At 46.6% G+C, this 10,742-nt stretch overlaps 1 long non-coding RNA gene across 1 annotated transcript; it reads right to left on the bottom strand.

Annotated features, from left to right (window-relative positions):
* Window positions 1–2,746: 2,746 nt before the first annotated feature.
* On the bottom strand, window positions 2,747–9,453 carry LOC149917170 (uncharacterized). Its single transcript, XR_016467970.1, has 4 exons — window positions 9,241–9,453; window positions 7,044–7,138; window positions 5,010–5,092; window positions 2,747–4,012 (listed from the first exon to the last, which is right to left on the bottom strand). It is a non-coding gene; the product is annotated as an uncharacterized LOC149917170 (long non-coding RNA).
* Between the last annotated feature and the right edge of the window lie 1,289 nt (window positions 9,454–10,742).

The raw sequence follows: 10,742 nt of genomic DNA, 5'->3' as shown, positions 1-10,742 counted from the left end.
CTCACAGCCTATTCTGATCAATCTGTGCAACCTCATATAGCTGAGGGAAAGCAGAGAGACTCAGTGGAAGAATTCTTCGGGGCAAAATATTCAGCTGAGTAAATGAGCTTGGTGATGGCAAACTGGATAACCAACAGATGGGCTGAATCTCTTTTTTGGGAAGGGCTTTTAAGCTTTATTTCTTTCGGTTAGGTTCAGTTTTTCATCAGGAAGAAGCTTTGTGGCAGGCTGCATGGAGCCAGTTGGCTCTGCCAGTCCATCTCTTGTCTGCCCCCAGGTTCACCTGGTTCACTTATCCATGCCGTTCCTTGGGCGATCTGTCAGGAGTGAAGTGACTTGTGGAGAAAGCATTTCTTGTAAGGGTTGGGCACAAGTGGATGACATTATGGAACAGAAAACGCAAATTTAGTTTGAAAGGTCACTGAGACGGGGAGGCTGTAGTGTATGCTTGTCTCGTTGTGCCACATTATGGCCTGACAGTCTCGCTTTAAGCTTGGCAGTCCCTCTGGCCTTCTTGATGATGTGCAGAAGGTGTCCATAGTTTGTGCAGGGCAGCACTGCGTGGCCATGGCTGTCATCCCTTGAGTGAGAGGGCAAAGGAAATGAAAGCTCTGTACCCTGGAGCACTTCTTGAATATTTATTGTGGAAGTGCTAAGCATTGCTATCAAGCTGCCCAGCCTTAAGGGTCTGGAACTGATTTTTCTGCTGATGTTTACTTTTGAAATGCGTGACAGGAAACATCCAAAAACACAGATGAAATGTTTCAGCACACAGCGGTGACAGGGTGCCACGGCAGGCATCCTGACACAGACCCCATAGCTATCATCACATTCATGACAGCTCTTACCCCTAATGAGCCTGGCCAGCAGCTCTGGGGCTGGCGACCTCAGGGCAGAGTGATGATGGACAACCAGCCACTCAGACAAAGACCCCAGAAAGTCTCATCAGCTGAGGACTTGAGGTTTGTGAGCTGTGAGGTGCTGGGGAGGAGATCCAGCCCCACAGTCTGCCAGCAGTGCTACTCCCCTACAGCTAAGCCAGGGCTGCCTGCACGCTCCTCAGCCTGTCCACATGCAGGTCTTAGGTCATTTAAATAACTGCAAGGGTTTGAATTTGAGCACACCAGCCCTTACCAGCAATAAAAGTCAGGGATGTGTTTTATGCATGGATTGCGTGGATAAAATTAATGTGGGTAGAACTCAGACTGCTCTGCTTTGTCCACATTGCTGACCTTCTGCTGTGCGTGCTGCATGGCCTGCGGGTGGAGGAATGGGGATTAAAGGTTAAGAAACCTCTCTTGAAAGAGTTAGGGTGCTTGTATATTTAAAATGTTTCCTTTCCCTAGCAATTCCAATATATATTAAAGCTAAAACCCTTCTGAGAGGCAATAAAACGGAGCAGTGGAGAAGATCATTGGGCAGATTAGGAAGAAGAGACTTAAGAGCTTACCCTTGATGCTTTCAGTTTTGTACTTTGTTCCTATTTTACTCTGTCAATCTCTTCTAGTATTTCTCACTCTGATTTTTATTGTGTTTTTATGGAACAGAGACAGAATTGCAAACTACTAGAAGAAAACTTGTTGGCGTTGAGCGGAGGGGGAAGAACATTCCTTTGCACATTTTTCAGTGTTCCTGTTATATATCAAATTTAGAAAGTAACAAGAAGTAGCATCCAGTTTTCATTAATGCTTTGGGGATTTCGTGGTGCATGTGTTTTCATTTCCAAGCGTTCACATGAGAGGCAAAGGAGAATATGAAATTCCTCCTTCCTAGCCATCCGTGGGGTACATGTATTATAGCCACGGAGATCCCTGGGCCTTGGTGTCAGGAGGAGGCTGGTAATCTGCCTTTTGAGGTTTTAAGGCTCTGAAATCAGCAGCAAAGGGAAACGTTCTGGTGGTGTATTAGGACAAAGGGCAGCAACATGATTGCTTCCCGTATGTGAGCGTTCTTGTTGACACAGTTTGGCTCGTGGCCTGTATTAATTTGCTCAAAAAACCCGATGATATTCACATTCTTGGAGGAGCTTTGTGCTCCATCTGGGGACTGCAAAACCTGCTAACCCTGTCCAAACAACTCCCATGCTCACGTTGCTCAGTGAGTGATTTTTATGTGTCTTGTCAGTTAAGTATATATGTGGGCTCCCGAGGCAAGGGCTGTGTGTGAGGGTGTCTGGTGCTGTCACTGCTCTCCGGGAGCCCAAGAAGTGTCCTTGAGGAATGGTCACATGAAGCATGTCCTCCCCGATTAAATCACAGCGGTGTTTGGGATAGGTCTCAAGTCAGCCTCGTGATTACATCTGTAAAATTACCACGGGATTAATCCGCAGCAATTTGTGCACGTACTCCTTAATCTTTTTAAATCCTCATCTTTCGCTCAGAAAGGATGGAAGCCAATGACTGAGATAAGATCCCACAGAAGGTCCACCCTGGGGGCAATAGTGGGGGCACAGTGGGTGGCACGACCCCAAAGTGCGGCCTGCCAGCTGTGGTGTGAGCAAATCTTGGGGCTGTCCATCATGGTGAGCAGGTTCTGGGGCTGTCCACCATAGTGAGCAGGCTTTGGGGATGTGGGCCATGGTGAGCGGGCCTTGGAGCTGCCAGCTGTGGTGTGACTGGGCCTCAGATGCTGGGGTCAGGCAGAGCATCCCTCCCAAATCATCTCCCAGCCCTTTTATGGCACATCTGGAGCTGTGCATGGCTCTGCTGAGGCCAGTGGAGCAATCTGTGCTCTCTTTGGTTGCCCCACGCAATGGGATCAGGGAGGAAAAAACAATATGAGATGTGCATAAATCTGCTTAATTTTCCAGAAGGGCTTTCTTTTCGTAAGTTTAAAGTCTTCTATACAAGAAGTCCTGCTGATAAAATGCCAAGAAATAAGCAAAGTGCAAGGAAAGGAGGTATATAAGCCATGGGAAGCTTTTGATTTGGCACTCCTTACACACAGATCCAAACTCCACGGTGATTTAACAGGCAGAAATAAATAACCTCTTTGCATATGAGAGAAAGCAGAGCAGTGGCCTTGTGGGCTTTGGAGAGCTGACTAAATATAAACCTTAATGGAAAAGAGGTGCTGAAGGAAACTCCAGGGCTGTTGCTCACTGCTGTGCTGGCAGGTGTATGGACAGGATGATGTTAGGAGCCTTTTCTTTCTCTTAATTTCGGTGTTTCTATGGAAACAGATACTGAACAGGAATTGTTCTTTCCTGCCTTTTTCTCTTTCTCATCATGCTTTCATTGGTGGAAAAAAATGTGGAAGTCCAGACGAAAGCCAGAGCACCCAGGAGTGTGTGTCCTCACTGCTCACTCCCAGCTTCATTTTCAAATGTAGGGATGTGTAAATAGGGACTCAAAAACCTTCAGTTCATCCTTGGGAAATTATTTCTGGCTTTGAAGCAAAAAGTGTCTTCTGTGACCGTGGCCTCCATCTGATCACTGCCACCGGCTGAATTGAAGGGTGCTGCAGGATGAGGGCTCCAGCTGGCCTAAATGTCTCATAACAAAATGACCTGAAGCACCTCTGGTATGGGTTTCAGTTAGAATTTAGATAGGTTCTGAGCACTGTACTTTTATAATCACTCGAAGAGAATTCTGCATAAAAAAAACTTGGGGACTTATGGATCAGTGCTTGTTGGGGAGATGCAAGCCTGCTGCCTTCTGTGAGCTGGAGGTGTTTGGGTCTTGTCTTCATGATAATCCTCCTGTACAAGTGGCATGGGGCAAGGCAGAGTGTGCTGGGGTCAGAGTGGGAAGAGAAATGCCCTTATAAGGTGCCAGTGCATCTCGCAGCACGGAGTGGGTGAAGGAAATGCAATTTTCACATCGGTGATCTTTATCAGCTTGGCTCTGCTTGAGGCATTTCTCATACCCTTGACTGCTGTCACTCGGTGTCACAGCAGGGTGACACTGGTCTGAGCATCCTTGTAGCTGTTGCTGGTGTTTCCACTGACGGGTGACACGAGCTATATTCCTGCAGAAGGTGGCAAATCCTTTAGGACTGACTCTTCCAGCACCTGTGGGAAATGCAGAATGGAATAAACCAGTTATTTACAACGTCATTAATCAAACAGCTGCCATGGGCTTCATATACAGAAGAGAAAGGAGGAAAGAAAGGAGTGTGGAAAGGAGTGAATGAAGAGCTGGCTCTGCAATTATTCCCAAAACCAAACTAGAGGCAGATCACACTCCAGAGCGTGTCTTAGGTTTGCTTGTGAATAAATCAAAGATTACTCATTTCAATGGCATTCGGGGGCACAGCGCTGCTCTCAGGAGGACCACGTGGTACCATTAACTGTGATGGGAAGAAAAGCTTATCACTGGCCTCTGAGCCACCCTGTGAGGGAAAGCAGTGCTATCTGATGATTCTGAGGTTTCCCCTAGATCTCCCCACTCAGAAGCATGGCTTGTGTTGGGCACCTTGTCTGACCTAGGCTGGCCCAGCTCTCAGCTGCAGCCATCTATGTCATTGGTGTCTGCTCCTCCAGCAGGCTGCTGCCTCCAGCCAGGTCCTCTTAAATGAGATGGAGGCAGCATTATAAAAATCTTTGTCTTCATTCCTATAGAAAATAAAGAGTTAATTTTTTTTTTTTTTTTCTCGAATGTCTTTTCTCCATGTAAGTTTTGGCATTTAAAATTAATGAAGAAAGTGAGAAAAAATGTGAATCAGACTACTCCCTCTCGGCTGTTTCACCCGTTCTGGCAAATTGTTGTTTGTGAAGTTGTGTTCTTTGTGTTTTTTTTTATTATTTTCTTACGTATTTATTTATGATCACTGACATCTCTCATCATGCTCATCCTGGGAGCTGTATGCTGAGTGGATAGCTGCTTCTTCCAGGACCTGCTCCTCACAACACCCCTCTGCAAGCTGCTTTCCCCCCTTGTGCATCCCTCCTCCAGCCTGTGGGCGACTGACTCAGAGAGTCTGAAGTCTCATTATGGAGTTTTCTCATGCAGTATACTGTTAATTAACGTGTGACTCAACACGTTCATGTTAGAATAGAGATAATTTACCATTTCACTTTTGCTTTGCCTCTTCCTTCTCCTACGGGGCTGGCGTTGGCTGGGAGTCTTCCCTCTTGGTGAACTTTAAATGCCTGTTAAGAAAGATATTTCTCTATTTTCCAGTTTGCAATTTAGGGCTATTTTGAAAGCTAAAGCAGTTAGGAAAATGAAAAAATGGTTAAGGTGAAGTGATTGCAACAAGCGTTGACCTGTGAGCCCAAGGCAAGCATCCCGACAAGGAAAATCACTAAAGCCGTTTGCAGGATATTCATAACACTCCTGCACCCAAATAAGTACAATAAAAACTGCAGAAGTAATCTTTAACCTTAGCTTGCAGCATTGGGGTTATTAAAGTTATTAAAATGTAGTCGTTGGAGAGCTGGGGGACTCCGTTATGGTATCTGCAGCTCGTTGAGTCTCATGTAGGAATTTTGCCCGGAGGGATTTTCTCGTTAATGCATATGTTGACTGGCAAATTGCTTTCTGTCTGCAGCTCTGGCTGGATGACGAGCTGGGATGTTTCCATATAGAGGCACTGCTGCTGCTGATCGAGGGGAAGAGGACAGAGTGGGGAAAACACACGAATAATACAAAACCTGTGCATGATTTCGCCTCCTGGTGCTGTAGCCCAGCTATAAATATTAAACGTTGGTTTGGGATGGGATTTCAGCATGGCCTGTTGGCTCCTTGTGCAGGCGTGCTGTGACCTCATCCATCTGCCAGCAGGGCAGCTGCATTTCAGGAAGCAGGACTCCTCTGCTCTCCCCATCCAGCTTCTCCCTCCTGCCATTAATCACACAAACAGCTGACGGGGCAAAAAGGAGTTTGGAAATCTCTATTTGCCCATAGGGCAGTGTCAGAAGTGGAGCTGCTTTCTTTTCCCCATCTACAGCCAGGACTTGAGGCAGGGCATGGGCACCATGAGCTGGGAAGAGCTACAAGTTTGGGAGACGTTCACATTTGGGTGAGAAAATCCTGAAGTTTATTTTTTCAGCGATGGAGGAGGCACAGCTGTAAATTGCTGCCTTTATTAAGAGCTCTTGAGATGGGAAATGGATCAGTTTAAGTCACACCAGGCTAAATGTTGACTACCAGCTCTGGCAAGTCTTGATAAGTTTGCCTGCTCAATTGAAGAGTGGTCTCCTGTAAGATTTCAGAGTACCAGGTAAGTACTTGGAGATTATACCCAAGTCACTTGCTAACATTTTCTGTGATGAGAAGATTTATCTACTGAGCTTCAGTCTTTTGCTATAAAAATGCATTTTGAAGGGAACATCGCACCATTTTGGTGTACCAGCACCTTGTATTCCTGCCTGCAGAAGGGGGTTGGAGATTTTCCTATAACAGTTTTACAAAGTTCACCTCTCTCCTGTTAACCTTCCTTGTGCATCCGAGAACTGTTGGCCACAGAGGTGCACTGGGCTCTGTAGCAGTTGATCCAGTGCTCAGCCAGGTCTCACGTGCCCTGACTCCTGGTGTCTGTGCTGTCTGTGCTCTTAGTGTGTGGGTGTGCTGAGTGATGGAGGTGCTCCCAGCTGGGCACTTTGCCCCGTTATTTATCAGTCATCCCATTTCTCTTGTTGTCTGCAAGCCTGACAAGGAACAAATTACATGGCTGCGGTAACTCCTGAAGAACACGTTTTCTTGGTTATCCTGTGAAAGCTTTGTTTCCCATTGGCATGATGATCTTTGTAACATAGAATCATATATTTTCTTCCCTGATCCCCGCACTCAAAACGAAATAAAACCCGTCTAATTGCTGCCATCTGAGCTGGAGGACTGCAAACAGAGATGTGAAGGAGGCAGCACGGCTTGGAGCCGTAAAATCCTCAGTGCTCATCCATGGGTCACACCAGGGGAGGCACAAATCTTTCCTCCAGCCCACCAAGCACTGTGCTCAGTGAGAAGGAGGGGCTCGACAGAATATTCTGCCATGAAGCGGAAGACTTTGCAGGGGAAAAAAAGTAAAAAGATACACAACGGTGGAGCTGCTTTCTTGGCTAAGCATGAGGAAAGCTGCAGGAGTCTGTTTTACTTACTCACTTGTGCAAAATGTGCTTAGTTCCACAAATGCAGCGGTGCCAGTCCTGCAGGTGTGTTAGCAGGTGATAAGTGCTGTTCACGCGTTGAGTAATGCGCTGTGGAAATAAATGACCACGTTTCAGATGATTTTAAAATCCTGACAGGTACCAGAAGGATAGGAAACAGCCAATGCAAATAGATTAAGCACGGAACCCATGTTTAATGGATGAAAACTCTCTAAAGCAGTGCGTGAAAATACAAAATCCCATGTGTTTAAGCTGAACCCTTACAGCTTTGGGGATTTTGCACTCACATTCGTTGCACCATTATGTTCCTCCCCCTGCTTGCAGAGCTGCTGTGATAGATGTGCATTCCTCCCAGCCAACCCTGGACTGCAAGGAGACCATGCTGCAAACCAATGGGTTGGGACAGAGCTTGGCCAGGCAGGTGATTTTGCTCTGTAATGAGACGTTGCAGAGTGCAGCTCTCTTCAAAGGGATTTAAATAGTGTTGACATTGAATATAAGAATCTTACAAGGAAATAAAATCCCTCTCTGGGTCTGTTTGCACTTCTGAAGGGAAATCAATGTTCTCAGCTCAATAGCTTCATGCAGCACTTAGCAGAGATGTGCGCATTATTGGTAGCATTGCCCATGAATTTCCTCCTGCAGGTCAAGCCTCATAAGGACTACAAACATGCAGGGCTGCAGCCCCTTCCTGGCAGGGCGTAGGGTGCACTGTAGGGGTACCCCGCAGGTGCTGAAGGAATTGCAGCTCTTCATTAAATGGGAGGAGCCTGTTATGTTGTCCTTCAAAAACAGAAAATTAATGAACACTAATTACAGCCCGGGCCGAAGAGCACTGGGCAATGTTCAGACAGTGGCTGTCGGCTGCATCCCTGTTTCTGCTCTGATATTCCTGACATAGCCATCCCATCCAGCACGTGGTTCTATTGCTGCTGAGACAAAGCAATGCACAGAGCAGATATTCAAATTATATATTCCTTGCTTGTAAGCCTCCCGATCTGTCTGCTCTGCGGCTTCGCAGGGAAATACCCAGCAATGTGCAAAACCAAGGAGCCCTTTAATGATCCTTTCATTTCCCTTCTCTTCCAGCAGCCAAGAGAAGGATGCCCGGTTCCCCTTCGCTGCACTCTGCGGCTGTAAAAACCACAAGTGAACATTTCAGGCTGGAATTACAACTGGTTGGGCCAATTTCTGCCCTCAGTTACCGTAGCATAACCCTAGTGAAGCCAGGATTAATAATCTCTATTGGGTTTCACAGGAGGCAGCACGTGGCCAGGCACGGCGTGGGGCAGGGGATGGAGCAGAGCTGGGGTGGTGGGGGAGATGTAGCACAGAAACACGACTCGGAAGTAATTTTCCTGTAAAATTCCAACTGCAGAGTGTCACTATAATGCACCGTAATGACGGGGAGGGGGTGTAATTTTAGAAAGTGGTTTTAAAATGCTGTTCTGGAATACATCTGGATTCTCTTAGGAACAAGCACAATCTCATCAGGGACCACTTCAAAGACCATTTCCTCATGGTTAAATTATCTCGTTTGAGCCTGCTGTTGCATGTACATTGTTACATTATGTATGATTTTTGACTGCTTCTAATACGAACAAACGGTGCAATATTCCATTAGTGATCTTCAATTTGTACAGCACCTTAAGCCCTGCAGACAGCACGCTTTGCTCGGTAGACACATGCTAAAGAAAACATCACAGCCCTCTGATCTGATGTCCCTCCTGGAGATTCTGGCCACCAGCATCAATGGTGTTTTTGTCAGCACAACAGTGGTAGGTGGGATGCAACCTATGCAGCTGCAATCTGCCTGTTTCTGAGTGCCCATGCAGGGCCATCCCTTTGGCATTTGGTTGATGAGTGCTTCCTCCTTCCAATCCAAACCCTCTTTTGGCTCAAAGTCACTGGGAAGTCTAATAAATCCACAGGATAAATCTTTGCTTCATCTTGCTCCATTTCTATAGATATGCGATCTTATTTTAAATCCCACCAAAGGGTTCCCCTTCTTCATGTATTGCCTTGCAATGCACAGCTCAAGTGCTGGGCCCATCGCTGTGCATGTGCTGACGCTGACATAGGGTGTAAGGGTTTTACATCTTCAGCTCTAATGGGGATGGGATTTCTGGGGCCTGGGGCATGCAGCAGTGCCAGTGCATTGTGCCTGGTCTCCTCTTGTCAGTGTCTCTCACCATGGCCAAACTTGTGCCAGTTGCTGGAGTACATCACTGGTTTCCTAATATTGCTCATTCTTAGAATTGCTCCTGCTGCCATGGGGACTGGGGATGGATGGAATGTAAAACAGTCTCCCCGAAGATGTGCCCTGTGCTATGAAAAGGCTTAAAGTCTTGGCTTACATCATCCTCTGTCTTCTTGGCATATAATTTATCCTCCTTTTTATTCCCTCGTGTGTCATGCATCACGAGGAGCAGGGCTGAGAATGTCACTGCGGAGATGGCCGAGCTGCTCACTGCATTACATAAAACCCCAGCTCCTGCCTGGTGCTGCCTCAATGCTGCATGGAGCAGCCATGTGAAATAACTCCTGGGGTAGATAGCAGTAATCTGAGCTCAACTGCAGATGAGAAAATCCTGCCTATTGTCCAGCCCTGATGAAATTAAACCCGGCACCTTGCACAGCTGCTGCCAAACCCGGCAGCATTGTTTCTTTGTGCTCATACATAAGTTCAGTTCCCTGCCATCCCACAAGGAGCATCACCCACAGCCTGCAGGAGAGCAAAACCTTCCTCCCAGTCTCACGCAGCTTTGGTGCACCCAGTTCTGCTGTTATTGACAATGGTGTATTCTGGGGAAAAGGCCTGGTTTACATTGCTACGTGAAAAATTACTTGTTGTAGTTGTTTCCATCTTCCTTTGTACTTAATAAAACAAGATCTTGGATGTCTTTGTTTCAGGTTGACATGTAAGGGAATGGGTTATTCTCAGTTTTGGAAGGGAATGCAATGAAGTTGTATTTCCTCATTATTCAGGCTGATTCAAATGCTGCAGGCCTCGGCGCACATTTATCATCACGCATTTATCATCTCTGGCAGAGCGGCACTTGATCATTTTTACTTCTTGAAACGTGTACAAACGCCTCTGATAAATGCACACACACCAGGAAACCCAGCAGCAGCTGCTGCCCGCACACAGCCAGCACTCACTGCTCCAGCAGCCACCCCACGTAATGCACCCTGCAGCCCTAACCCTGCAGGGATGAAGGCAATATCCCATGGGCAAGAGTAGGAAATGTCACCTCCTGCTGCTCCCAGGCTTCTCCTTCCTCCCCTAAGCCAATGGCTTCTTCCTTCCTGGCTCCTTCAGTGCTTCTGGGATGGGCTTAACAGCCAAAGAATGGATATTGTTACAATTAAGCTTGTTTCGGTTCTTCTTGAGATCAGAATATCAGTCAAGCATCAAAAATATAAATTAAAAATCTTGCCGTACAAATTTAATTACAGCAAATTTTATCACTTAATAATTTTGTGTGTAATCTGAGTCACTTTTGTATAAATCAAATATAATCATCCTCATAACACATGGTAATTAAATGACTCATAAAGCGACAGCAATTACCTTGCTGCTCTTTGGGAACAGCTTATCTAGGATGGCAAACACCTGGGCTGGCTGAAGTGTGGGGAACCAAGAGCCTGGAGTGGTCCTGCTGTGCAGCATCATGCAATGGAGCATCCCAGG

This window comes from Phasianus colchicus, chromosome 7 (genome assembly GCF_987193195.1).
Source record: "Phasianus colchicus chromosome 7, bPhaCol1.hap1.1, whole genome shotgun sequence".
Classification (NCBI taxonomy): Eukaryota; Metazoa; Chordata; class Aves; order Galliformes; family Phasianidae; genus Phasianus; species Phasianus colchicus.
Note: the sequence above shows the minus strand (reverse complement) of the source record. Positions and strands in the feature narration are given on the sequence as shown.